The sequence below is a fragment of the Balaenoptera acutorostrata genome, chromosome 6, assembly GCF_949987535.1.
Source record: "Balaenoptera acutorostrata chromosome 6, mBalAcu1.1, whole genome shotgun sequence".
Lineage (NCBI taxonomy): Eukaryota > Metazoa > Chordata > Mammalia > Artiodactyla > Balaenopteridae > Balaenoptera > Balaenoptera acutorostrata.
This window is the reverse complement of record NC_080069.1, coordinates 87,705,760-87,731,888: the sequence shown is the minus strand read 5'-3', so window position 1 is coordinate 87,731,888 and position 26,129 is coordinate 87,705,760. Positions and strand designations below refer to the sequence as shown.

The 26,129-nt window shown below is 42.9% G+C and overlaps 2 protein-coding genes across 5 annotated transcripts in view; one reads left to right on the top strand and one right to left on the bottom strand.

The window, feature by feature from the left end:
- Nucleotides 1-12,549, bottom strand: part of PHF24 (PHD finger protein 24) — a 28,852-nt gene extending 16,303 nt beyond the window's left edge. For 2 of the 3 annotated variants that reach the window (XM_007196935.3, XM_007196937.3), the window contains exon 1: nucleotides 11,768-11,899. The gene's annotated coding sequence lies outside the window, so the exon portion shown is untranslated. Of the gene's footprint in view, nucleotides 1-11,767; nucleotides 11,900-12,459 lie in introns of those variants that run through there. The other variant, XM_007196936.3, reaches the window with a different exon arrangement.
- SPATA31F3 (SPATA31 subfamily F member 3) overlaps nucleotides 12,040-26,129 on the top strand; it is a 63,815-nt gene continuing 49,725 nt past the window's right edge. For both annotated transcript variants that reach the window (XR_009008629.1, XR_009008628.1), the window contains exon 1: nucleotides 12,040-12,353. The gene's annotated coding sequence lies outside the window, so the exon portion shown is untranslated. The remainder of the gene's footprint in view (nucleotides 12,354-26,129) is intronic.

The following is a 26,129-nucleotide window of genomic DNA, read 5'->3' as shown; positions in this document are numbered from 1 at the left end:
CAGGCGGGCTCAGTACTTGTGGCTCGCGGGCTCTAGAGCACAGGCTCAGTAGTTGTGGTGCATGGGCTTAGTTGCTCTGTGGCATGTGGGATCTTCCCAGACCAGGGCTGAAACCTGTGTCCTCTGCACTGGCAGGCAGATTCTGTCCCCTGTGCCACCAGAGAAGTCTCCATGCTTCCTCTACTTTGGACCTTTGAACATTCCTTTTCCCTGATTAGACCTCAGTTCAAGTACTGCTTCCTCATGGAAGTTACTGCCGTCTCCCCAAGCCAGGTAGGTGTGCTGACAGCACCATGCTCTTCTGCTCTAGAACACTCATCTTTGTTATTACATATTCAATAGGATGATTATCTAATCAGTGTCAGTTTCCTCTCTTAGATCGTTTTACCATGTGTAGTACCTGTCTCCACTGCCTAGCAATATGTCTAAAAGAGGAAAGGCATTTAATAATATTTCCCAATTAATTAATTGTGTATAAGTCTTTCTGATTTTTCAATAAAGTCTTAATACTCATAATATCTGATGACAGCCACGTCTTCTTTCTAGAAACAACTATTTTCTGTGCCACAGTGGTGCAAATTCCTACCCTGTCTGGGTGCTTGCCCTGCCATCACTTGTTATCAAAGAAACCCAGCCCATATTTTTAAATTTATAAACCTACTGATAAGAAAGGAAAGATCCCCTCTCCCCATTTGTAAAATTTGTTTGTAAAATTAAAATATATGACTAAAGAATATTTGCTTTGGGCTTCCCTGGTGGCGCAGTGGTTGAGAATCTGCCTGCCAATGCAGGGGACATGGGTTCGAGCCCTGGTCTGGGGAGATCCCACATGCCGCGGAGCAACTAGGCCCATGAGCCACAACGACTGAGCCTGCGTGTCTGGAGCCTGTGGTCCACAACAAGAGAGGCCACGATAGTGAGAGGCCCGCGCACTGCGATGAAGAGTGGCCCCCCCTGCTTGCCGCAACTGGAGAAAGCCCTCGTACAGAAACGAAGACCCAACACAGCCAAAAATAAATAAATAAATAAATATTAAAAAAAAAAAAGAATATTTGCTTTGAGTTAAGTGACTGTCATTTACAGGATGGTGGCAAAGGAGATTTATTGAGGAAAGATTCATTTATTTATTTACTTATTTATTTGGCTGCGTTGGGTCTTCGTTGCTATGCATGGGCTTTCTCTAGTTGCGGCGAGCGGGGGCTACTCTTCCTTGCGGTGCGCTGGCTTCTCAATGCGGTGGCTTCTCTTGGTGTGGAGCACGGGCTCTAGGCCCATGGGCTTCTGTAGTTGTGGCATGCGGGCTGAGCAGTTGTGGCTCGTGGGCTGTAGAGTGCAGGCTCAATAGTTGTGGCGCATGGGCTTAGTTGCTCTGCGGCATGTGGGATCTTCCTGGACCAGGGCTCGAACCCATATCGCCTGCACTGGCAGGCGGATTCTTAACCACTGCGCCACCAGGGAAGTTCAAGGAAAGATTTACTGATCAAATTAGGAAATTGTTTAAGATGATTAAAAACTCATTCTTTTCCTCAGTTGCAAACAAATATGGGACAATAGGGGAATGGTTAAATTATGGTACAATGGAAGAATGAACAATATGTAAAACATTAAGGTAAAAGTAAATTTATTAATGTGGAAAAATGTTCAAAATATATGAACATATTTATGAAAAATGCAAGTTACAGAAATGCTCGTTATGAGCTAATTTTGTAAGAATGCACGTTTTTTCATATTTTTGTTAATCTGTTTTTTTCTAATTTTCCTACGTTGTACATTAATTATATAATTTAAAAAGTCACAGAGGCAACCTGGTGACTTGTTTTAGTTCTGGATCTGCTGTGACCCAGGACACGTTATTTTACTGCTTTGGGCTTCAGTTCTCTATCTGTTAATGCATATGCTTGGAATATGTAGTCAAGCATTTAGAATGCTTCTTTTCCATATTCTTTTAAAAGTCCATGTGACCTAATGAGGGTATCCAGCCTTGGATGGCGGTGGGGCTAGGGGTGGAGAAGGGAGTGTGTGTATGTTAGAGCTTTTGCTGAGGCTGTGGACCCAGGGGGTTCTTGAAGAGGCCGGGCCTGCAGTCTGCAGACACTGCCCACATGGCTTATGCATACTGGCTGTGCTCTACAGTTAGGTGGAAAAGCAGGTCCCCAACTTACAGCAAGAGGAACAGGCATACCACATCAAGAAGAATGCAAAACTAACACCCAGCCCTTCACTGCAAACCTTCGTCATGATCAATTACTATTTCCAAGGCCACAGTGTTTTCCTCAGAAAACTTTCTGTGGTATGTTTTTCACATTTTTTGACTGTGACCCATAGTAAGAAGTATAGTTTATGATGTGACCCTGTACACACAAAATTATAAACACATGTTCATAGACCTATAACTGAACCCAAAGTTTTGTGAAAGAATCCTAATTTTACTACATGTGATGCTCCCAGATATTTTCTATCTTCTCTATCCTAGTTCATTAAAACAATCATGATAGTGACTCTCTAAAATGATTTGATGAGGAACTTCCCTGGTGGTCCATTTGTTAAGACTTTGCCTTCTAATGTGGGGGGTATAGGTTTGATCCCTGGTCGGGGAGCTAAGATCCCACGTGCCTCGTGGCCAAAAAACCAAAACATAAGACAGAAGCAATACTGTAACAAATTCAATAAAGACTTTAAAAATGGTCCACATCAGGGACTTCCCTGGTGGTCCACTGGTTAAGACTCTGCGCTCCCAATGCAGGGGGCCCGGGTTTGATCCCTGGTCAGGGAACTAGATCCCACATGCCGTAACTAAGAGCCAGCATGCCACAACGAAGATCCCACGTGCTGCAACTAAAAGATCCCACATGCTGCAACTAAGACCCGGTGCAGCCAGATAAATAAATAAATAATTTTAAAAAATCGTCCACATAAAAAAAGATCATAAAAAAATGATTTGGTGACTGTGTAATGGGTCTGGACTGGCAATTTGAAAAACGCAGCCTTAGAATCACTATACATTTTTGATTAGAGAACTATGCTTTTGTCTTTTGATTTAAAGATAGTTACCTCTGAAAGACTAGGATAACATTGTGGGGTATAAGGTATGCTTTCCCCTTGACTAGAGTGATGCAAGAATTGAATTCTCAAGCTTGTCTTAAGAGTCTGTGTGGTTGGAAGGTCTAGCAGATCTGGACTGATACTAATATACTTTTGAATGAAGAAAACCATACTACATACAAGAGTTTGATCCTCTTCCTGTGGGCATATTTAAAAGAATATTTATCAAAGCATTAAAAAAATTTTATTATTTATTTATTTTTGGCTGCGTTGGGTCTTTGTTGCTGCGCACAGGCTTTCTCTAGTTGTGGCAAGTGGGGGCTACTCTTTGTTGCGGTGTGCAGACTTCTCATTGCGGTGGCTTCTCTTGTTGCAGAGCACGGGCTCTAGGCACGCAGGCTCAGTAGTTGTGGCTAGCGGGCTCTAGAGCGCAGGCTCAGTAGTTGTGGCGCACGGGCTTAGTTGCTCCTCAGCATGTGGGATCTTCCTGGACCAGGGCTCGAACTCGTGTCTCCTGCGTTGGCAGGCGGATTCTTAACCACTGCGCCACCAGGGAAGTCCCTATCAAAGCATTTTTCACAGTGATAAAAAGGTGGAAATAACCTTAGTAGGAGAATTATTGGATAACTTGTGATATATTCATGCTATAAAAATAAAGAGAAAAAACTGGTTTAATCCAATACGAACATAAAGATCAGAGCAATGACTCACATTGGCTGGATCCTGGGGCATGTAGGGGTTTATATATTAGAACTCCAGGAGGAGGGAAGAAATAGTGGATTGAAAAAGCATATAAATTATAATATATTTATATTTGGAAAGCAAATATCAAAAGCCATTACTTTTATTTTTGTAACATGGACAACAAAACAGCAGAGCTTGACAGTATCCTCCTGGTTCCTGTGGGAGATACAGAAGGTGCCAGCTTTCCAAATCGTTCGGGGCAGCCCCCTCCCAGAAGTTGTAGGTCAAGTTTTAGGGAGCAGTCATAAGACATTAATTTAAAAAAAATTTTTTTTAAATTTTATTTATTTTTTTTGGCTGCGCTGGGTCTTTGTTGCTGTGTGCGGGCTCTCTCTAGCTGTGGCAAGTGGGGGCTACCCTTAGTCGCGGTGTGCGGGCTTCTCGTGCTCTAGGGCACGAGGGCTTCAGTAGTTGTGGCACGTGGGCTCAGTAGTTCTGGCTGGCGGGCTCTAGAGCGCAGGCTCAGTAGTTGTGGTGCACGGGCTTAGTTGCTCCGTGGCATGTGGGATCTTCCCAGACCAGGGATTGGACCTGTGTCTCCTGCATTGGCAGGCGGATTCCTTACCACTGCACCACCAGGGAAGTCCCGACATTAATGTTTATCAGCAAGAAGGCATGAGTATAAAAAAAGGTTGATAAACACTTATTTGGAGACCTGGAATAACCATATGAAATTCACTTTTTCAAGAATGATTCATTGGAGGAAAATCAATGGTATGCATTTGGTTCTTATTGGCTTTTTCAGATAATGTAATAAGAGTTTTGAACAAAGGCCAGCCAATTAGGAGGGTTACTCTGTAAGTGACCTGACTCATTAATAGTGTATCGGCAAACTAACCACAAGCATATCCCAACACACTGCAGTCCTGCACAACCACTACCCTCTGTAAGGATACCAAGAATCACTATTAAGCTACTCAACTGTTAATGATGTCACTGCAGTGGATTTGGAGTTTATCCTCAAAGGAATTTCAATGAAGACTGAAGATAACATCCACCAGCAAAACAATCAAACAAACAGACATAGAAACAAATAAAAAACTACTTTCTAGTCCTGACCACAGGATCTTGGAGTACTGCTATTCCCTTCAGTTTTCTAGGCCACTTTATGCCCATAAGGGCAGAAAATGTAGAGCAGAGCCATTAAAAAGAAGGCATCAAAATCCAAACAAGACCCCAAGTCATTTTCATCACATGGCTTTGATTTTGAGAGTAAACTGTGAGGACACAACAGAATTAGGCTTTAAGAGTGAGGCTAAAACCCCTTAATGCTTAATGGAGAGGGTTGAAACTATATGCAAAAGACACCTTGATTAAAAGCAAGTATGCTGAAATATCCACGATGTGCACCTGGGGTGTTTGAGAAATTAACAAAATCAGTTCTAATTTCTAGAGAAACAAGTGGTCCTGATTAGTGAGGAGTAAAAACAAATGCCTGGTGAGAAAAACCTGGCCTCTCCTGTGCTGGAAGGAGTCCTAGGAAGAAGAGTGAGTTAAAAGGAAATCAAGTTGCAAAGATGCCACAAATTATATCTAATGATTACTCCTTTGGCTGATGGGTGGAACTAGGGTTTTCTGCCTCCCTAACAAGGATGAAAGAGGGATAAAAAGACATTGTCCCAAGAATGATGTGACTGTCAGAGGATTTGTAGAACCTAGGGAAGGCTTGGAAAAAAACCTCATGGGAGCAGGAGCAGGTGGTGGTGAATAAGAGGGACATGAGGTAGAACAGGGCTGTCTGACTCTACGATCTGGAGGAAATGCAAACAGATGACAACCAGAGCCTTTCTTCAGAGAAGAGGAGTCTGTCTAAATGAATTTGTCAGGCAGTAAGACATACGTGGGCAGCTTGAAATGTGTGCGTGCAAGACACACCCATTCTCTGCAGAGCACATGCTTACAACGCAGTGGGATGATTTATAAGGGCAAAGTGGTGGGAGTAAGAGGAGGAGGGGTTGATCCACAGCAGGAGCTGGTGGCAAAATAAGGAAAAGGAAGGCAGCTAGGGAACCTCTTCCAAAGCTCTCTATAAAGACTTCTGGCTGTGAGGAGCCTCTCAACAGGCAGGAGTCTCCTCATTGGGCGTGCTAAATGTAAAGCACATTTACTTGCTTTCATCTGATTCTTGGTATGGGAATGGCAGCTGTTTGAAAAAGGCTCAAAAGCAACTAAAAGTGATTGTTTGGAGGTTATGAAGGCTTCCCTAGGCAGGAACAAGGCAAAGAAAACTTCTGAGCTGGGAGACAGGGGAAAACAACCAGAGTGGGTTGAGCAGATGGAAAAAGGAATCCCCGTTTTTCACTGAGATTGAGAAGGAGAAAAATCTAGATGGTTCCCACTGCCTTCCACAGAGTATGTGTTCTATAAATCTTGGTTCAATGAATGTTGCAGAGATAACTAGGCAACATAAAAAGTTTGAGATCATGGTGTCAGTACCTTTTCTCTTCCTCAAAGTTGGCCAGAGAGACTGATCAGACCAAATCTTCAGAACTCAATTCTAGAAACTATACAGTCACCTGCTCATTTCATCCCATCTACTCTGCTTCCCCAGAGGGGACCCTATTTGCTGATTCAGGGCTAGCAGGGATGAGAACGGGTAACCATACAGTAGTTATGGGTGATTTCTTTGACCACAGGAGAGAGCTACAGAATTTTAGAATTTGGCCAGTTTCCACAACCACAATTATAAAAAAAGAGAGACTAATATTACCAAAGCCAACAGTCCCCTGCATTTATGCTGTGTCCTGGGGGCACTGTGAACTGGCCCACAGGAGGGCAGCTGCCCTGAGGGCATGTGCAGTAAACTTAAAAGTGTATCTCCTCCCTCCTGGGTTTGGGCTGGAGAAATTTAGCATGAGACGAGCAGCATCTGCAAATAAGGGTGAAAAACTTCAAGGTGGTTGACAATTGGCTCCAGGTATAGCATGTGCCTAAAAGGTTGTCTGAGAGCCTCAAGGAAGCCACATGCCTAACACAGAAGGTGATTAGCCATAAGGGTATGGAAAACCAGCAGAACCAGGGTCTACAAAATGCAGAATGCACAGCACAGACCCTAAGTTCACTGTGCACATCAACATCAATCTAGAGACTTTAAACAAAAATTATCAAAGAGTCCCCTTACCCTCTGCTCGTCTTTGAGGAATTCAAGCCCGAAATAGTCTGGATGATCTCCAGTATCTGGGTCCTGCTTTAGGAATCCATTGCCTCACCACAGTGCCCCTGGAGCCTGTTTCTAGTCAGCCATTCTGTTGCCTGGCAGTAGCCTATGGGCTACTTTTAGTTTTCATGTCTAAAGGGGTCTAACTGATACCTCCCTGTCTTCTTCCAGTCTCCTCTGTTTATCCAGTGCAGCGGCACTGGCTTCAGTCAGCCCAGGAAGACACAGTCACCCCTGACTGCACAGGACTCTTCCGGGATTTCCAAGGAGAAGAAGGGCTGAAGACTGAGTTAAAATGTCTTCCTGGACTCAGCTCAAGAGAATGAGGCGTGAGGGAGGTGCTGCTGTTGTTTAATATTTACTGAAAGCCCAAAAGCTCTAATAAACATGAGGACAAAATTATGGCATGATCTTTAGCCTCTAGGGGCCTGGGATGGGTCTTCGTGAGAAGCTACAGTGCAGGCTTCCCACAGAAGCAGAGCAACAGTTAAGGAATAGCACACCATCAGTGATTGGCTGGTGTGATTGCACTTAGCAAGCAGAGATTTTCAGAAAGATGGAGAGACACTCCCTATTCTCTGCTCTGGGGCCCTGAAGCACAGATGGGGCCCTGAAGCACAGATTCGGCCCCATTTAATGCACTCATTACACCTTAATTATCATGACTTATTTGTTGATTCTACAAATATTTGCTGAGTGCAGCCTACTATGTGTTAGGCACAAATTAGGTGCTTAGTAACTGTTGGTAGATTGAACAAATGGAACCTCACTCAGCCTGTGAGAAAGCAGTGTGAGTATGTGTGTGTGTAGGGGGCATAAGTGTAGGATTAAAAAAAAAAGTGTTGCTTGAGCTAAATTTTGAAATATGAGTGGGAGTTAAACCCCAGTGGATAGGAAAAAAAAGGCATTCCAGGAAGAGATAAAAGCACATGCCAAGGCATGGAGCTATACGGAAACTCCATCATGGCTTAGATGGTATGAAGCCAGCCGGGTGTTAGATACAAATAGGCAAAGAAACCTGCCTTCACATAAGAATTAGCCCAAAGAACTGGTTTGAGATAGTATGCTTAAACTATTTGTCTAGAAGGGAATATGTATTTAGATTTCAGGGAGGAAAGAAAACACAGAGAATTGGATTTTCTGAGGCCAGGTAGCAGGACAGCCCTGATAAGTCCCAGGGTTGACCAGTGAGTGCATTGCTTGGCCTTTGGACCCAACAGGAATCTCCTCTTCATAGCCTAAGAGCTAGTAGGTAGAGGCTGTAGTAAATCGGGGCTTTCCCTCTGGAGACCCGTAACCCTGATTAGGAGGCTCAAAAAACAAAACAAAACAAAATGAAACAAAACAAAAAAAAGAAGAGAAAACCAGCCAGCCAACCAACACACTGTTGTTTTAGTAAGAAGACCACAGTTAAGATGAAACATTTCTGAAAACCAAATGAGATCATGTAAGAGGGCTTGTAAATTGTCACATATTATCCAAATATAAGGTACTGTCATTATTATCACAGAGAGCCAAGAGTGGCCAGTTCATTCAAAGTATATGGGCGGAAGTAATTCTGGCAGGGCAATGGCACGGGGGCTAAGGATGTGGCTGCCAGAGGAGGCACAGAGCAGCAGTGGTGATTCAGTGATGCCTGGGAAAAGGCATAGTGTATGATGATTCCTATAGATACTCTGTAAAGCTGTACTTCTTTTTTCTTACTTTTTATAGTAAATGGTTAGAGAAATGCAGACTGATCCTGTGTGAACACCTCAAGGGCAAGGAACTCTCATATTTATCTAGCATAGTGCCTGACAAGTGGGTAGCACTTAGTAAATGTATATGGGTCTCTGAGTGGTTTGCTGGAAGGGGAGGAAGGATGAAGGGGGATGTTATAATAGAAAAAATAGTCATGTCTCCAGCTGGACACTGATGGTCTTGGTTTCTTGGTCAAAAGCTGGTAAGCATTTCTGTCAGAACTTGGTCATTAAGATTGAGGGGTTGGAGTGGATAATGATATTCCCATTAGAAATGAATAAAGCAATTTGGGAAATGAAGATAGCAGAAACCAAGAGCACTGCTAGAGAAAAGCATGTGGGACTGGAAGATAATAGATTCTGTAGCTAAAAAGAAAGGAAACTTTTTGTATAAATATGATCCACTTAGGAACAGGTGTACTGGAAAAAATACAAGGAGTATGAGAAATGGGCAGGGGTAGTCCTACTATTTATGTGTTTGAGGAAGAGGAAGCATTGTCTAAAGATGGCAAATGTAGGAGGAAGAAAACCATAAGAATGTGGTCAGAGATGATGAGGAAGATTAAAGGCTAAAAAATCCAGACTCATTTGTGTACACTCAAGTGAAATTGTGTGAGCCATGCTCTCCCCTTTTCTCTTTAGAGAGAGCTTTTTTTTTTAAAAGAAGATTAAGGCCACCTGGTGACATCCTTCATACCCACTGTGGAATGATTTGATTTGCAGACTCACGTTGTGATTAGAGGAGACAGTCAGTATTCTTAGGATTTTGTAATCTTAATGTTTACCCAATGCTGGACATCAAAGAAGTGATATCCAAGGTCCAATATTTGGGGAGCACCTGGAGCCATCTAGCAATTTTTCCAGGGTCATGAGTGGGTGTGATACCAAGAGCCCTCAGTAAAAAGACCAGTTTAGGAATAAAACCCAGTGACAAATCTCTGAATCGGAGCAAAGATCATATTTGCAGGCTTGCTCTGATTTTCTTAAAAAAGTTATATATCCCTGTTTATTTTGGTGTGTTAAACTGATGAGAGGGGTTTGAACTGAAAGGGGATTATAAACAATTCTCTAATGGGGAGGTGCTTAACCAATATCAGCCTTTGTCAGAGTTTGTTCCACTGAGCTGTGCATGAGATGCCACACCCAGGTTTTTCTGTTTTCTCACAAGCCTGATCTCCCTTCTCACTATGTAACCCCAGGAGCCCAGGGAACCCACTTCTGTTAAGGGAGGATGTCACTAGGTTTGGCTATGTGGAAGGAGAAAGGAAGGGGAACAGGAAAACTCTTCCAGAATACTCTGGTGAATTCCACTGCTTAGCTCCCTCACCACTCCATTTTTGGACAAGAAACCAGAGTCTATCCTTGGTTCCAAATTCACACCCTTGGGATTCAGGTGGCATGAAAGCTACCACAGCCCAGAGGGTGAGATGAGGGTGCATCACTATGTCAGGCACAGACCCTTTGCATTCCCCAGACGACGGACTCCCAATAAACGTTCCTTGGCTCTGAGCCTTTCCTGCCCTCCTCCTCATCATGCAGAGGCACTGCTGGGCAAGTATCCTGAGTGGTATCTGTGGACCAATGTCTGCTAGTGCATGGAGTCAGATGGCCACAAAGACACTGTGGGTCATGCTTCCTAAAAGTGATCCTGTCTCTCTGTCCTCTCCCTCAAGGATCCTGCAAGCAGGGAGGGTAGTCTCAGAATACTCCATCCTCCGAAGGGTTCCACTAGATCCCCAGAGCAAGTCCTGTCAAAGACCACACCCAGAGGCCTCTCCCAGACCCAATTAAGTGCAGAGCCACCCAGAAGCATAATTACAGTAGGGTTGCCAGTGAAGGAAGCCACACCCTGAAATCTGGGGATTCAGTGGAAATCAGTTCCTGCAGCACACGCATCCCCAATTAAACTGTCTTCATCCACTTAATTAATCATCACATTTACTGAGCGTATACGATTGCAAAGCCCTGTGCTTGGTATCTTAATGCAATTTATTAACAAATAAACATTCTTGCTTCTGCCTCTCCTTGATACCCAAATAAACTTAGAAAAACAGATTTCATGATTCCATGCTTTGTGACCTTGGGCAAATTGCTAAACCTGAGTCTAAAGTGCCAAATGTTTAAAAGGGGATAATTTCATAAGGCTGTTGTAAGGACTCTATGAGACGTTAAACATCCCTGGTTTAGTACTTGGCACACTGGTGCTCAATAATCCTACATATCCTTTTTTCCTTCGGTCAAAGGATTTTCTTTACAGGACCTGGCTGAGTCAGTTATTCTACCTGATATTACTGCTTTCTTCCTGAGGGTCAAACCCAGGGGCTCAAATCTCCTTTCTTTGCTTCAGAGGCCTCACTGGTCCTCCCCTCTCTTGCACCCTGTGTTCTGATATTAGTTGCTGCCTTCAGCTTGGAGCCAACTGGGCTACCACGGAGAATACAAATTCTAATAGGGTGGGGGACGAATGGACAAAGGCGCAGCCCCACAGGACCCCTGCCTCTCGACCACGCTGGAGGGATACAAGTTAGGAAACACTGAGCCCTGAAGGAGGGCAAAGCCAAAGACCTTTGAGCACACGGGAAGTGACTCCTGGCCTGGATCCCAAGACAGGATCCTCTCCTTCCAGTCAGAGGTTTCTTCCAGGCAGGTCTAGGGCACAGTCTCAGGTCCTCCTATATACACGGGTCCTCTGTGGGGTCCGTCCCGACGGTGCAGGCTCCTAAGGCTCCCCTATGTTCCCGAATGGTCTTCCACTGAGACAACACCAGAGACCACCCTTGCCCTCCCGTAGGTACACAGTCTCTCTGGGGATGGCGTCCTCCCCACTGGGCCTCCCCGTGGCAGCAAATGCCGAGAGAGCCCTGGGAATCTCCACTCGCACAGGGGTCCTCCATGGGGGCGGCTCCGCACACCGCCTCCGGGACTCTCCCAAGGGGTAGAGGCAGGGACACTCGGGGTTCATCCACTTACACAGGGACCCCCTCGGGGCGGCTCCCACACAGCACCTCTGAGTCCGCTGTCCGCTGCCCGCAGACCCGCCCCTCACGGTGCCTGCCTGGTCCCCGCCGCCCCCGCCCCCGCTTACCGGGACTGTCAGGGTGCGGGATGCGGGTCCGGGGCTGGCGGACTCTACACCGCGGGCCCCGCGCAACCCATGGCCGCTCCGGAGTCGGCGTGCTGCGGCCGAGCGCCGGGAGCAGGCGGCGCGGGCGGAGCAGCAGGCTGAAGCGGCGGCGGCGCGCGCGCCCAAAGCATACCCACCCTCCCCGCCCCGCGCGGCTGCGGCGCGTGCGCCCGCGCGAGACGACCTCCGCGGTCCGGGGGGCGCGCACCCCGCCCCGCCCTCCGGCGCCTAGACGCGCGGCCCCCGCGCCTCAGTCGGCTACCGCACGCGGGAATGAAGCGCCGAGGGACGGCGGGGGGGCGGCGGCTCCACACGGGCTCTGCGGCCCGCCCCGACGAGCTGTGGGTCCGGGTGCCAGTGGGCGCCCCCCACCAGCTCCGGGCTCTGCAGCGCTGGGACTGCGGCAGCCCGGACGCCTACGGCAAGGTCAGTGCCCACCCGGAGGAGGCGGCCCGGGAGAGGGCTCCGCGGGGAATGCCGCCGCTCCCGGTCCCGCCCGCGCCGTGGCGAAGCGGAAGCGTCCTGCCGCCCGCACCTGCCTAGAGAGGTGAGAATGATTCATCCAGCGGCCTCGGCCGGGCTCTGTCTCTCCTACCGAGGCCAGCTGCCCACTCAGGCCTCCGGGCCCGCGACCCTGGCATCAGGGCACTCACCTTCATAGTACCCCACGGCGGAGGGTCTAAATGAGCCTTCACAAAGTGCTTGGCTGGCCCAACTCTTTCTGTGCGCTGTTTTCTGGGATTATTGGCCTTTCATCTCCAGCAGAAAAGTAATGTACTTTAACCCAGTTTTTGCTGCAGTAACCTCATCACTCAGACTGAATAGCCAGCTTGTCAGGAGGCCAGCAGGTCTGAGAGATATAACCTGTATTACACCAAACTACATGCTCTGAGAGGGCAAGAAAAAGATCAAGTAATAAAGCACCTAGGAACTAATTATAAAGCAATAACTGAAGGTATGCAAATGATATGCCAAGAACTCTTTTTATTTAAATTAATTGTGTTTACATTTTAACCTACATTCATTTTCTTGTGCATTCGATCTCTGTGTCTCAAATACAATTCACGTCGTCATTTTTTGAACGTCTAGTGTTTGTTTCACTCTAAGTGCTGTAGGAGATAAAAAGAAAAAAAAAAAACAACTCATTTTGTTTTTAACATCATGCAACTTACCAATAGGGAATATAAGGTAAATGTAGTGCTACATATTACAATCACTTTTAAACAAAGTGTCAGGTATACTATTCTAAACACTTTAAATATTCAATATATTAAATCATTAATTTTTCACACCATCCCTTAGAGGGACTGTACTGTTAAGTTTCTGCCTTTTACTGGTGATGAAAATGAGGCACGAAGATATTAAACAATTTGCCTAAGGTCCCATAGCTAATATGTGGTGGAGGTAAGATTGAAATCCAGGTAGTCTGACATCAGACCCCAAGTTCCTAACCATTTTACTGTACTGCTACTGAGAAAGAACTGGCTGCTTGCTAATCATTAATATATGGAATGCTAAAATTAGCACTTATTTCTCAGGAACCACTATCTTTTTTTTTTTGCTTGGGAAAGTAACACAGAAGAGAAGACAGCTTTCTGTATAGTCTGGGGGCCCCAAACCTACTTTAGAATTACATTGTACCAACAATTTCACAGATAGGGTTCTCTGAACTGTTTTCAGTGTTTTATTTCTAGGCTGTTTGACAGGCTTATATGGAAGATGAGACTGTAATAATATCACCATAGAAATCTCTGTTGGTTAATTCCTTCCTTCATTTAAGAAAAAAGTGTGTTGTGCTGAGAACTAGAAGGGGTGCACATTAGAGTAAGACACAGTTCTTGCCCTCAAGGAGCCGTAATCTCACAGAAGAAACAGGTATTGACAGAGAACCATAATGCAAAACAGAAAACGAGTTGTGCTCGATAGAGGAATGAAATGTAATGGAAGTTCCAAGGAGTAGAGAGACAGATTACCTCATGAAGGGAGGTGCTTGGGTTAAGGAAAACACATAATTATCGTTTAACTTATTCTTGATACTAAAGTATTACAAATAGTATAAAAATTTATCCAATTCCTTAATTTTTGAAAAATTACATGCAAAGTTCTTCTCATACTCAGAAAAGACAGCTTTTTGTTATGTTACAAGAATTGTTCAGAGTATGGAGAGGTTAGTAAGCACAAACATTTTGAAGATGGTTTACCTTATTTCCTCGAGTGGGGGGCACAGAATAGAGTGATGATGCACAAGATAAGATTTTCAAGGTCAAAGGAATAGCAAAAGAAAAGCAAGGTGGGCGTGAACAAGGTAGGCCTGGGGGCAGCCTGGGTTCTGAACAGGGTCAAAGGTTGCTGGGCAGTAGCCTATACCACACAGAACTACTCTTGCAAGATAGAGACTGTGTTTTCAACTTTTTTTTTTTGGTGTGTGTGATATCTTTTAATTATGGCAAACATGCCACAAATATTCTGGGATGGTCTCAGTTCCGATATTTGATTCCATTATGCCCATAAATTCTTGTCAATAAGATTGGCAAATAAGGTCATCATATTCATGTTAGTGTCTAGAAAGTAGAGATCACTGTATGTTCAACAGATGTTTAATAAATGAGGAGTTGGAAAAGTCAGGGAGGGGCTATTTGATAAGAAACTCTAAATTCTCAGATGCTTTAATGTGGTAGGTAATAGGGAGCCCCTACAAGTTTTTGAGCAAGGTAGTAGCATGTTAAAGCTACTACTTAACATACCCTAAGCATTTATTTATTTATTTTTATTTTTTAAATTGATTAATTTTTACTGGAGTATAGTTGCTTTATTTCACTGTTGTGTTAGTTTCTACTGTACAGCAAAGTACGGTGAAGAAGCTATACGTATACATATATCCCCTCTTTTTTGGATTTTCTTCCCATTTTGGTCACCACAGAGCATTGAGTAGAGTTCCTTGTATACAGTAGGTTCTCATTAGTTATCTATTTTTTACATAGTATCAATAGTGTATATATGTCATAACCTAAGCATTTAGAGGTATTATCTTTTAGATGAAGGACCGAGTGAGAATGCATATGATCTTTTGTCAGTAGTTTAAACAAAACTTTAAAATATAAACATGAGAATGAGGGTAATTTCTCCTAGGCTGTAGACAAAAACCTGTTGGGATATTAAAGAGACTGTGGGGGAAAAAGTAATGAGAATGCCACTGAACTCTTTTTGTCCTTTCCATATCCTGTTGGTGACCTCTAGTGGAAGAGGATTGGTGCATCCTTTTTGCTTATAATACACATTTCTTGGGGCACCTACCTAGCACACAGTTCCCCTTCGCTGGGAGTGGCTCCAGTGCACAGGGACAAGTCCCAGCGACTTTCTCAGACTTAGGTAACTTGCCCACCGCCTACTGCCAATTTTATCCAGAGGTAGACATCCAACTTAAACCGGTGCAATCATAGTCTCTCCCAGGAATCTGAAACTCAGAACCAAGCAGCAAAGAGCTTGGGAATTGCTAGACCTGAGTTAGTGAGAATGTGTTCTGAAGAGAACTTCCCACTGCTGCTGCTTAGACCCCAGATCTGTCTCAGTCCCTGCTCTTCCCGCATCTTGGATCTTCTTCTCTTCCTTCCGTCCCTTTTCCTTATGCTTTGGCCATCCAGTTGAGGGACATTAGGTCTGTTTCTAGTTTTTGGTGATTATGAATAAAGTCACTAGAAACATTTACATATAGGTTTCTCTGTGATAAGTTTTCATTTCACTCTGGTAAACACCTACGAGTATGATGGCTGGGTGGTATGGTAAGTTTATGTTTGACTTTATAAGGAAAGTGTTTTCCAAAATGGGTGTGTCATTTTGCATTCCCATCAGCAATGTATGGGTGTTCTAGGTGCTCCACATCCTCTCCAGTACTTGGTATTATCAGTTTTTTGTTTTTAGACATTTTAATAAGTATATATTGGTATCTTACTGAGTTTTGTTGGATTTTTGTAGTGACTAATGATGTTGAACTTCTCTTTTCCTGTGCTTGTTTGCCATTCATTTAACATTTTTGGTGAAGTGTCTGTTCAAATCTTTTGCCTGTTTTTTAAAAAAATTGGCTTGTTTGTCTTCTTATCATTGAGTTTTGAGAGTTCTTTGTATATTCTTTTTTTAAAAATTAATTTATTTTATTTATTTTTATTTTTGGCTGTGTTTGGTCTTTGTTGCTGCACACGGGCTTTCTCTAGCTGCAGAAAGCGGGGGCTACTCTTCGTTGTGGTGTGCAGGCTTCTCATTGGGGTGCCTTCTCTTGTTGTGGAGCACGGGCTCTAGGTGCGTGGGCTTCAGTAGTAGTTGCAGCATGTGGGCTCAGTAGTTGTGGCTTGTAGTCTCTAAAGTGCAGGCTCAGTAGTTGTGGCGCACGGGCTTAGTTGCTCTGCGGCATGTGGGATCTTCCCGGACCAGGGCTCGAACCAGTGTCCCCTGCATTGGCAGGCAGATTCTTAACCACTGCACCACCAGGGAAGCCCCTTCTTTATATATTCTGATACAAGTCCCTTTTTTTTTTTTAATGTTTATTGGAGTATAATTACTTTACCATGTCGTGTTAGTTTCTGCTGTATAGCAAAGTGAATCAGCTATATGCATACGTATATCCCCATATCCCCTCCTTCTTGTGTCTCCCTCCCACCCTCCTTATCCCACTCCTCTAGATGTTCGCAAAGCACAGAGCTGATCTCCCTGTGCTATGCAGCTGCTTCCCACTATTCCCACTAGCTATCTGTTTTACATTTCGTAGTGTATATATGTCCATGCCACTCTCTCACTTCGTCCCAGCTTACCCTTCCGCCTCCCTGTGTCCTCAAGTCCATTCCCTACGTCTGTGTCTATTCCTGTCCTGCCACTAGGTTCATCAGAACCATTGTTTTTTTTTTTTTTTTAGATTCCATATATATGTGTTAGCATACGGTATTTGTTTTTCTCTTTCTGACTTACTTCACTCTGTATGACAGACTCTAGGTCCATCCACCTCACTACAAATAACTCAATTTCGTTTCTTTCTATGGCTGAGTAATATTCCATTGTATATATGTGCCACATCTTCTTTATACATTAATCTGTCGATGGACACTTAGGTCGCTTCCATGTCCTGGCTACTGTAAATAGAGCTGCAATGAACATTGTGGTACATGACTCTTTTTTTTTTTTTTTTCACACACACACGCTGTATTTTATTTTTACAAGAGATAAATAGACTGACACCAAGCATTGTACATGGATGACCACAACAAAAGCAACAATGATTGCAATTACCAAACACGAAACACACTCATACTATGTCAAAATATTGACATTCAGTCTGGTAATCCTCCACTGTAACAGCTCCTTTACTTTGCAGTGAAAATTGATTTGTATATTCTTTGCCTCTGAGTCCTTGTGGGATTTTTTTTTCTAAATTCAAACAGAAAGTCACAAAAATTATGCTCATCCTCATCAGTTCACTCAGTCCCATGTAATTAATTTTTTTTTCATCTTGATCTTTTGTTAGCACTTTTATGAGTTCATCAGTTTTTCATTAGAGTTCTGAAAATGCTTATTCATTCAGTTCAGCAGTACAGTCAGTTACCAGAAACCTGTACTTGTCAGAGTCTTTTCCATGAATTTCTTGAAGATGAAACCCTTTTATAGGAACATATTTGCAAAATCATCAGAGTACACCCAGAACTGTCTGTAAATGACAAAAGACTTAAAAATGACCATGGTTAAAGATTTGATGAAAGTTCATAATAATGCAGTTGACAAGAAAATTAGTTCTTTCTGAGATATACATTTTAAAGTAATAACTAGGATTATGACTTATAACATTATACCAGAACATATAAGATTTTTAGAAATTTCATGTAATGTCTGGAACATTTATATTAACATATTTCCATACGAATAACCCAATGAAAGTTTAGTATTAGTTGTTTTGTTTGTTTTTTTATACTGCAGGTTCTTATTAGTCATCAGTTTTATACACATCAGTGTATACATGTCAATCCCAGTCGCCCAATTCAGCACACCACCATCCCCACCCCACTGCAGTTTTCCCCCCTTGATGTCCATATGTCTGTTCTCTACATCTGTGTCTCAACTTCTGCCCTGCAAACCGGCTCATCTGTACCATTTTTCTAGGTTCCACATACATGCATTAATATACGATATTTGTTTTTCTCTTTCTGACTTACTTCACTCTGTATGACAGTCTCTAGATCCATCCACGTCTCAACAAATGACTCAATTTCGTTCCTTTTTATGGCTGAGGAATATTCCATTGTATATATGTACCACAGCTTCTTTATCCATTCATCTGTCGATGGGCATTTAGGTTGCTTCCATGACCTGGCTATTGTAAATAGTGCTGCAATGAACATTGGGGTGCATGTGTCTTTTTGAATTATGGTTTTCTCTGGGTATATGCCCAGTAGTGGGATTGCTGGGTCATATGGTAATTCTATTTTTAGTTTTTTAAGGAACCTCCATATTGTTCTCCATAGTGGCTGTATCAATTTACATTCCCACCAACAGTGCAAGAGGGTTCCCTTTTCTCCACACCCTCTCCAGCATTTGTTGTTTGTAGATTTTCTGATGATGCCCATTCTAACAGGAGTGAGGTGATACCTCATTGTAGTTTTGATTTGCATTTCTCTAATAATTAGTGATGTTGAGCATCTTTTCACGTGCTTCGTGGCCGTCTGTATGTCTTCTTTGGAGAAATGTCTATTTAGGTCTTCTGCCCATTTTTGGATTGGGGTGTTTGTTTCTTTGATATTGAGCTGAATGAGCTGTTTATATACTTTGGAGATTAATCCTTTGTCCGTTGATTCGTTTGCAAATATTTTCTCCCATACTGAGGGTTGTCTTTTCGTCTTGTTTATGGTTTCCTTAGCTGTGCAAAAGCTTTGAAGTTTCATTAGGTCCCATTTGTTTATTTTTGTTTTTATTTCCATTACTCTAGGAGGTGGATCAAAAAAGATCTTGCTGTGATTTATGTCAAAGAGTGTTCTTCCTATGTTTTCCTCTAAGAGTTTTATAGTGTCCAGTCTTACATTTATTTCTCTAATCCATTTTGAGTTTATTTTTGTGTATGGTGTTAGGGAGTATTCTAATTTCATTCTTTTACATGTAGCTGTCCAGTTTTCCCAGCACCACTTATTGAAGAGACTGTCTTTTCTCCATTGTATATCTTTGCCTCCTTTGTCATAGATTAGTTGACCAAAGGTGCGTGGGTTTATCTCTGGGCTTTCTATCCTGTTCCATTGATCTATGTTTCTGTTTTTGTGCCAGTACCATATTGTCTTGATTACTGTAGCTTTGTAGTATAGTCTGAAGTCAGGGAGTCTGATTCCTCCAGCTCCGTTTTTTTCCCTCAAGACTGCTTTGGCTATTCGGGGTCTTTTGTGTCTCCATACACATTTTAAGTTGATTTGTTCTAGTTCCGTAAAAAATGCCATTGGTAATTTGGTAGGGATTGCATTGAATCTGTAGATTGCTTTGGGTAGTATAGTCATTTTCACAATGTTGATTCTTCCAATCCAAGAACATGGTATATCTCTCCATCTGTTGGTATCATCTTTAATTTCTTTCATCAGTGTCTTATAGTTTTCTGCATACAGGTCTTCTGTCTCCCTAGGTAGGTTTATTCCTAGGTATTTTATTCTTTTTGTTGCAATGGTAAATGGGAGTGTTTCCATAATTTCTCCTTCAGAATTTTCATCATTAGTGTATAGGAATGCAAGAGATTTCTGTGCATTAATTTTGTATCCTGCAACTTTACCAAATTCATTAATTAGCTCTAGCAGTTTTCTGGTGGCGGTTTTAGGATTCTCTATGTATAGTATCATGTCATCCGCAAACAGTGACAGTTTTACTTCTTCTTTTCCAATTTGTATTCCTTTTATTTCTTTTTCTTCTCTGATTGCCGTGGCTAGGACTTCCAGAACTTTGTTGAATAATAGTAGTGAGAGTGGACATCCTTGTCTCGTTCCTGATCTTAGAGGAAATGCTTTCAGTTTTTCACCATTGAGAATGATGTTTGCTGTGGGTTTGTCATATATGGCCTTTATTATGTTGAGGTAGGTTCCCTCTGTGCCGACTTTCTGGAGAGTTTTCATCATAAATGGGTGTTGAATTTTGTCAAAAGCTTTTTCTGCATCTATTGAGATGATCATATGGTTTTTATTCTTCAATTTGTTAATATGGTGTATCACATTGATTGATTTGCGTATATTGAAGAATCCTTGCATCCCTGGGATAAATCCCACTTGATCGTGGTGTATGATCCTTTTAGTGTGTTGTTGGATTCTGTTTGCTAGTATTTTGTTGAGGATATTTGCATGTATATTCATCAGTGATATTGGTCTGTAATTTTCTTTTTTGGTAGTGTCTTTGTCTGGTTTTGGTATCAGGGTGATACCAAAGGAGTGTTCCTTCCTCTGCAATTTTTTGGAAGAGTTTGAGAAGGATGGGTGTTAGGTCTTCTCTAAATGTTTGATAGAATTCACCTGTGAAGCCATCTGGTCCTGGACTTTTGTTTGTTGGAAGATTTTTAATCACAGTTTCAGTTTCATTACTTGTGATTGGTCTGTTCATATTTTCTGTTTCTTCCTGGTTCAGTCTTCGAAGGTTATACCTTTCTAAGAATTTGTCCATTTCTTCCAGTTTGTCCATTTTATTGGCATAAAGTTGCTTGTAGTAGTTTCTTAGGATGCTTTGTATTTCTGCGGTGTCTGTTGTAACTTCTCCTTTTTCATTTCTGATTTTATTGATTCGAGTCCTCTCCCTCTTTTTCTTGATGAGTCTGGCTAATGGCTTATCAATTTTTTTATCTTCTCAAAGAACCAGCTTTTAGTTTTATTGATCTTTGCTATTGTTTTCTTTGTTTCTATTTCATTTATTTCTGCTCTGATCTTTATTATTTCTTTCCTTCTGCTAACTTTGGGTTTTGTTTGTTCTTCTTTCTCTAGTTTCTTTAGGTGTAAGGTTAGATTGTTTACTTGAGATTTTTCTTGTTTCTTGAGGTAGGCTTGTATAGCTATAAACTTCCCTCTTAGAACTGCTTTTGCTGCATCCCATAGGTTTTGGGTCGTCATGTTTTCATTGTCATTTGTCTCTAGGTAGTTTTTGATTTCCTCTTTGATTTCTTCAGTGAACTCTTGGTTATTTAGTAACGTATTGTTTAGTCTCCATGTGTTTGTGTTTTTTACGTTTTTTTCCCTGTAATTCATTTCTAATCTCATAGTGTTGTGGTCAGAAAAGATGCTTGATATGATTTCAATTTTCTTAAATTTACTGAGGCTTGATTTGTGACCCAAGATGTGATCTGTCCTGGAGAATGTTCCTTGTGCACTTGAGAAGAAAGTGTGATCTGTTGTTTTTGGATGGAATGTCTTATAAACATCAATTAAGTCCATCTTGTTTAATGTATCATTTAAAGCTTGTGTTTCCTTATTTATTTTCATTTCGGATGATCTGTCCATTGGTGAAAGTGGGGTGTTAAAGTCCCCTACTATTATAGTGTTACTGTCGATTTCCCCTTTTATAGCTGTTAGCATTTGCCTTATGTATTGAGTTGCTCCTATGTTGGATGCATAAATATTTACAATTTTTATATCTTCTTCTTGGATTGATCCCTTGATCATTATGTAGTATCCTTATTTGTCTCTTGTAATAGTCTTAATTTTAAAGTCTATTTTGTCTGAGATGAGAATTGCTACTCCAGCTTTCTTTTGATTTCCATTTGCATGGAATATCTTTTCCATCCCCTCACTTTCAGTCTGTATGTGTCCCTAGGTCTGAAGTGGGTCTCTTGTAGACAGCATATATATGGGTCTTGTTTTTGTATCCATTCAGCCAGTCTGTGTCTTTTGGTTGGAGCTTTTAATCCATTTACATTTAAGGTAGTTATCGATATGTGTGTTCCTATTACCATTTTCTTAATTGTTTTTGGTTTGTTATTGTAGGTCTTTTCCTTCTCTTGTGTTTCCTGCCTAGAGAAGTTCCTCTAGCATTTGTTGTAAAGCTGGTTTGGTGGTGCTGAATTCTCTTAGTCTTTGCTTGTCTGTAAAGGTTTTAATTTCTCCGTCGAATCTGAATGAGATCCTTGCTGGGTAGTGTAATCTTGGTTATAGGTTTTTCCCTTTCATCACTTTAAATATGTCTTGCCACTCCCTTCTGGCTTCTAGAGTTTCTGCTGAAAGATCAGCTGTTAACCTTATGGGGATTCCCTTGTATGTTATTTGTTGTTTTTCCCTTGCTGCTTTTAATATTTTTTCTTTGTATGTAATTTTTGATAATTTGATTAATATGTGTCTTGGCGTGTTTCTCCTTGGATGTATCCTGTATGGGACTCTCTGCGCTTCCTGGACTCGATTGACTATTTCCTTTCCCATATTGGGGAAGTTTTCAACTATAATCTCTTCAAATATTTTCTCAGTCCCTTTCTTTTTCTCTTCTTCTTCTGGTACCCCTATAATTCGAATATTTGTGCATTTAATGTTGTCCCAGAGGTCTCTAAGACTGTCCTCAATTCTCTTCATTCTTTTTTCTTTATTCTGCTCTGCAGTAGTTATTTCCACTATTTTATCTTCCAGGTCACTTATCTGTTCTTCTGCCTCAGTTATTCTGCTATTGATTCCTTCTAGAGAATTTTTCATTTCATTTATTGTGTTGTTCATCATTGTTTGTTTGCTCTTTAGTTCTTCTAGCTCCTTGTTAAACGTTTCTTGTATTTTCTCCATTCTATTTCCAAGATTTTAGATCATCTTTACTATCATTACTCTGAATTCTTTTTCAGGTAGACTGCCTATTTCCTCTTCATTTGTTTGGTTTGGTGGGTTTTTACCTTGCTCTTTCACCTGCTGTGTGTTTCTCTGTCTTCTCATTTTGCTTAACTTACTGTGTTTGGGGTCTCCTTTTCGCACGCTGCAGGTTCGTAGTTTCCGTTGTTTTTGCTGTCTGCCCCCAGTGGCTAAATTTGGTTCAATGGGTTGTGGAGGCTTCCTGGTGGAGGGGACTAGTGCCTGTGTTCTGGTGGATGAGGCTAGCTCTTGTCTTTGTGGTGGGCCGGACCACGTCTGGTGGTGTGTTTTTGGGTGTGTGTGACCTTATTATCATTTTAGGCAGCCTCTCTGCTAATGGGTTGGGTCGTGTTCCTGTCTTGCTAGTTGTTTGGCGTAGGGTGTCCAGCACTGTTGATTTCTGGTCGTTGAGTGGAGCTGGGTCTTAGCGTTTAGATAGACATCTCTGGGAGAGCTTTCGCCATTTGATATTACGTGGAGCTAGGAGGTCTCTGGTGGACCAATGTCCTGAACTCGGCTCTCCCACCTCAGAGGCACAGGCCTGACACCTGGGGAGCACCAAGACCCTGTTAGCCACACGGCTTAGAAGAAAAGGGAGGAAGGAAGGGAGGGAGGGAGGGAGGAAGTGAGGGAGCGAGGGAGGGAGGGGGGGAGCAAGGAAATAAAAAGAAAGTTATTAAAATAAAAAATAAAAATAATTATTAAAAATAAACAAATTAAAAAGTAATAAAAAAAAAGAAAGAAAGAAGAGAGCAACCAAACCAAAAAACAAATCTACCAATGATAACAAGCGCTAAAAACTATACTAAAACAAACAAACAAAAAGGACAGACAGAACCCTAGGACAAATGGTAACAACTATACAGACAAACTCACACAAAGAAGCATACATGTACACACTCACAAAAAGAGAAAAAGGGAAGAAAAAATATCTCTATATAAAAAAAAAAAAGGAAGAGAGCAACCAAATCAGTAAACAAATTTACCAATGAAAATAAATGCTAAATACTAAACTAAGATAAAGATTAAAACCAGAAACCAGTCAGTCGCTTACAGCAAACCCCAAGTCTACAGTTGCTCCCAAAGTCCACCGCCTCAATTTGGGATGATTCGTTGTCTATTCAGGTATTCCACAGATGCAGGGTACATCAAGTTGATTGTGGAGATTTAATCCGCTGCTCGTGAGGCTGCTGGGAGAGATTTCCCTTTCTCTTCTTTCTTCGTGCAGCTCCTGGGGTTCAGCTTTGGATTTGGCCTCGCCTCTGTGTGTAGGTCACCTGGGGGCATCTGTTCTTTGCTCAAACAGGATGGGGTTAAAATAGCAGCTGATTAGGGGGCTCTGGCTCACTCAGGCTGGGGGGAGGGAGGGGTACGGAATGTGGGGTGAGCCTGTGGTGGCAGAGGCCGGTGTGACGTTGCACCAGCCTGAGGCGCGCCGTGTGTTCTCCCGGGGAAGTTGTCCCTGGATCACAGGTTCCCGGGAGGGGAGGTGTGGAGAGTGACCTGTGCTTGCACACAGGCTTCTTGGTGGCTGCAGCAGCAGCCTTAGCATCTCATGCCCGTCTCTGGAGCTCGTTTAGGTGGTGCTCTGAATCCCCTCTCCTCGCGCACCCGAAACAATGGTCTCTTGGCTCTTAGGCAGTTACAGACTTTTTCCCGGACTCCCCCCCGGCTAGCTGTGGTGCACTAGCCCCCTTCAGGCTATGTTCACGCAGCCAACCCCAGTCCCCTCCCTGGGATCCGACCTCTGAAGCCCGAGCCTCAGCTCCCAGCCCCCGCCCGCCCTGGCGGGTGAGCAGAGAAGCCTCTCAGGCTGGTGAGTGCTGGTCGGCCCCGATTCTCTGTGTGGGAATCTCTCCGCTTCGCCCTCTGCACCCCTGTTGCTGTGCTCTCCTCCGTGGCTCCGAAGCTTCCCCTCCGCCACCCCCATCTCAGCCAGTGAAGGGACTTCCTAGTGTGTGGAAACTTTTCCTCCTTCACAGCTCCCTCCCCGAGGTGCAGGTCCTGTCCCTATTCTTTTGTCTCTGTTTTTTCTTTTTTCTTTTGCCCTACCCAGGTACTTGGGGAGTTTCTCGCCTTTTGGGAAGTCTGAGGTCTAATGCCAGTGTTCAGTAGGAGTTGTTCCACGTGTAGATGTATTTCTGATGTATTTGTGGGGGGCAAGGTGATCTCCACGTCTTACTCCTCTGCCATCTTGAAGGTCCGAGCTATGAAAAACTCTTAAAACTAAATAGTAAAAAAAAAAAAGAAAGAAAGTGATGCCCAGTGTTGAGTGAAGTAGAAACGCTTGAGCTATCTTGGCAGATAGTAGAAGGCTGAGGAAAGTGGCCAAGGACGAATGACTATATTATGTGAGGATACAAAACATATCCATTGATTGTATTCCATGAGAGAGCTCAGGAAACACACCATTCACCAAGGCCATCAGGAAAGCACTGGTGAGAGTAGCACTAGCATCACAGTGGTGGCTCTTCTCTACAGGTCAGGGCTAATTGTAGGCGAGGTGGTCGCAGAGCTGAGTTCATAAATATCCATGGGGATGAGGAGCTTCATTGTAATAGAGGCCATAATAATTGTAATGACCTTCAGGGTCTGAGGGAACAGCCAAGGGACTTGAGCTGCATGGAGTTGTGGAGATGGTAATAGAGCATGATGTCCCCAGGAGAAAAATAGGTAGCAAAGCATGGCAGGTATGTACTATGATGATTTCCCTAGTTCTTTTCCCAAAGGGACCTGTGGACATTTACTTGGGTGATTGTATATTGGGAAAGGGAAAATACCCAGACATTTTTAGACCCACAGTCTGAGTTGACATTGATACCTGGAGACCCAAAGCATCAGCATAGTTCTAATAGAGTGGACCTCTAATAGGCCTATAGGGACCACGTAATAAATGAAGTCCTTGCTCACGTCTGGCTCCAAGTGGGCCTGCTGGGTTTGTGGATACACTCAGTGGTCATTTCTCCCGTTCCTGATTGCATTGATATAGTTGCATGTTAGGGTAGCCCTCATGTTGGGTTCTTAGTCTGTGGGGTAAAAGGTATAGTGAGGAAGGCCAAGTGGGAAGCTTTGAAATTGTTCCTTCATCTTCCTTCCTCTCCCAGCCACGATAGTAAATCGGAAACAATATCACATCCCTGGAGCACGACTGAAGACCATTGCTGCCTTAAACAAAGCAGTAGCCTTCATCATAGCTACTGTGCCAGATATGATCTAATTGCTAGAGTAGATCAATAAGGCTTCAGGTACATGGTATACGGCCATTGATTTGACAAAAGCATTCTTTTCAGTTCTAATCAGAAAAGAGGGTCATAACAGTTTGTATTCACGAGGGATGGCCAACAATATTCTTTACATTTTGGCGTCAGGGCTATGTCAGCTTTCCTGCCCGGTCATAATATAGCTTGATGAGATCTGGACTGCTTGGGCATTCCACAGACCATCACACTGATCCATTTCATTGATGGCATGCTGATGTGCTCTAGAGGATGGGAGAAAAACCCTACAAAGATTCAGGAACC